This window comes from Austrofundulus limnaeus, unplaced genomic scaffold, assembly GCF_001266775.1.
Source record: "Austrofundulus limnaeus strain Quisiro unplaced genomic scaffold, Austrofundulus_limnaeus-1.0 Scaffold23, whole genome shotgun sequence".
Classification (NCBI taxonomy): domain Eukaryota; kingdom Metazoa; phylum Chordata; class Actinopteri; order Cyprinodontiformes; family Rivulidae; genus Austrofundulus; species Austrofundulus limnaeus.
In genome coordinates, this window is record NW_013952425.1 from 3,646,032 (window position 1) to 3,649,023 (window position 2,992).

A 2,992-nucleotide genomic window follows, 5' to 3' on the forward strand; every position below is an offset into this window, starting at 1 on the left:
AGGGAACGCAAAAGTATTGTGAGGGAACGCAAAAGTATTGTGAGGGAACGCAAACGTATTGTGAGGGAACGCAAAAGTATTGCGAGGGAACGCAAATGTATTGCGAGGAAACGCAAAAGTATTGCGAGGGAACGCAAAAGTATTGCGAGGGAACGCAAAAAAAATCCCCCCATGTCACTTCGCGGGCTCCATAAAAAACTGATTTTGAAAAATAAATCTGTTCTTTTTTTCTTATAAAAAGCTAACTAAAACAAAAATATTTGTGGTAATTTTTGACTGTGTAACTTTACAAATGGCACCCCATTGGAAACCAGCAGCTGAAACTGATTTACGCTTATTACAAACCACTTATAGAGCTCTGTAGATATTACTCCAAATTATTATGAGTTGTTTGTATCTCTGTGAACAAAAGACTGAACTTAGCTGCTCAAACCTTCTGAACTGTTGCTCAACCTCTTCAGCAGGGGGACACAAAGAGAAATCACAAGGGTTGGTTGTTTTTTAGACAGAGAAAGAGAAGCTGATGTCAGCMAGGAGAAGTAAATCTGGATTATTTAAAGATGAGTCAGGAAACAAGCCCTCTCCTTTCCCTTAAACCAAACCTAAATCACATGCACAACATTCTACATCTGCATTCAAACCAGTGGCAATGACCAGAAGAAGCATTGCTCACAYGGTTGTGCATCATGTGATAAATCAGTCTGATCAGGACGTTACGATGCTTCGGTTTGATACAGAGGACAACGTGCAGCGCACAAACACACAAACAGGTTTAGTTCAAAATCATGTGACGCCGGTTTGTCTGCAGGAAATCACCTGAACCAACCTGTGGACACTTAGAAGAAATGTTGACAGAATGATTTCACAACAAGAAGTRATGTGACCTCAAACATGTCACGCCTTACTCCAGGAACTGAGCACATCTTTGCCTTGGTCCTAACATAGAAATAAAACAAGAAACTTTATTCAAATGTTTGCATCAAAACCGTTATAATTTCATTTATTAAAAGGATAGTTTTCCTTCAGCATTTGTAATATTTTTACAATTAAAAATTTCAGTGTAAACATTCAAACTTACTAACACACTATAGACAATAAGTATAATTATTATTATTTTTTTATGACATCTAAAGAAAATGCGGATTTTAAATTTGATTACTAAAATGAACAGAAATCAGAGCCAAGCTGGTTTCTTTCTTGGTCATTATAGTTTATCTCTACTTTAACCTCGTGTTCATTTATTTATTTAGTTTGTTTGTTTGTTTGTTTTTGTTTTTTGTGCTGGTTAATCTAATTATCTTAAAGTACTTTTTATCCATCAGTGATGTAAATGTATTAGTTTAAATGATAAATTGACTACATTTTATTTTTAACTGCAGTTTTTGTGTTAAGCCGTCAGAAACAGCTGTTACTGCACACAAAGTCAGACTTACAGCTTTCAGGGGAGGTTCGGGTCAGGGTCCGGTTCTGCAGGGTGGAGGTCCGGTCCGGGGTCCGGGAACCAGCCGGAGCCTCACAGGGGTTCTGCCTGAAACTGAAGCCCCTCGGAGCCGCTTCCTGCTGCTCGAACACCGCGCGGTCCAGACCTTCATACACACTTCAACACTGTTTACAATCAGCTGATCTAAGCGGAAGTGATGCAAGACTTTCAAAATAAAATTTGTGACTCGTCGAAGAGAGAAATATTTCTGTAATTTATTAAAGCTAAACGTCGCCTGCAATTTATATTTATTTTAAACATATATCAGAAGTTGTTAATTGTTATTTTTAAGTTCTTTAAAATGCTAATATCAGAACTCGGAATAAAGAAAAAAAAAACGCTGTCAACTTTGACCCGGAAATAGTTTCACCGTCATCAACACGGTTGTCTTCTGCGTGTAGATTATTGTGCCTTATTATTACACTCTAAATGTTTTGAATATTTAATTAACGACACTTGTGAATATGATTAAATGGCGGATTTTGTGAATCTGGGGAGTGAAGGAGATCTTCAGGCTCAGGTAAACTTAAATAAGAACTGTTTATGTTAAAGTGTGTGGATCTGAGCTGGAACTATGGTATGGAAAAACGAGTTGTCATTTAAAAGTGAAGCTGTTCAAAGGCATCCATAATTTCATTCTTTATGCTCCAAATAACTTTTCAGATTCCATCTTCTCCCCAATCATTTCTGATACTAGAACATCATCCTTTGAAAAAAAATATGTTCACTTGTGGATAAGATAAGATAAAAGTTTGTCATCCAAAAGGAAATGCATGTCAGCTGCTTTAAATCACACAACATAAAGATAAAAACGTATCAGAGAATACAGTAACTTAAAGAAATGTATGCAGAACAAATGTACGGAAAGAAATAGCAAAAACGCTTTATTATACAACTTGAAACCTGGAAACAGAAACAACAAAGTTGTTGCACAGAGTTTAAGTAGTCGAACTGGTACAACTGAATAAATACTTCATTACAGATATACAATAAAAGCTACATGAAACAGTGTACAGCAGAGGTTCTCAAACTTGGGTTCCTGGACCCCCAGGGGTCCGCGAGAGGTATCTTGGGGGTCCTCAAATTTTTTTTACTAAAATGTACTGGCAATGCACACTATTGTGATTTGTTTCCCATCCAAGTCATCTCCACTTTGGCACGCTTCTCCTCCTGCATACTTTGACCTAGAGCTGCCATTGTAATTTATATCTTTAAAGCTCCTGTGCCAAATGATGGCTATGCCTTTTGGTGCCTGTACAACTTATAGTTTTTGAAATATCAATGTTTAATAATTTATAATGGGAGTCAATGGAGCCTTGTATTGGTCCAATACTGCCCCCTGCTGTATCTACTCAGTACTGAACCGTAGTTTAATAATATTTAATCTCAATAGTTCAGTGTTTACAATACTAATATGATTTTCTTTTGATGTTTTAATATAACATTGTCCTAATATTGCTCTATTGCTGTAATATATTGCAGTTTAGTATCAACAATTGCATTGGCAATGTG

General features: G+C 36.6%; 1 protein-coding gene across 1 annotated transcript in view; it reads right to left on the bottom strand.

Moving 5' to 3' along the window:
• Nucleotides 1–1,605, bottom strand: part of LOC106514885 (oxysterol-binding protein-related protein 1) — a gene marked incomplete in the record, with an annotated part of 104,287 nt that extends 102,682 nt beyond the window's left edge. The window contains 1 exon segment of the mRNA XM_014004417.1: nucleotides 1,434–1,605.
• Between the last annotated feature and the right edge of the window lie 1,387 nt (nucleotides 1,606–2,992).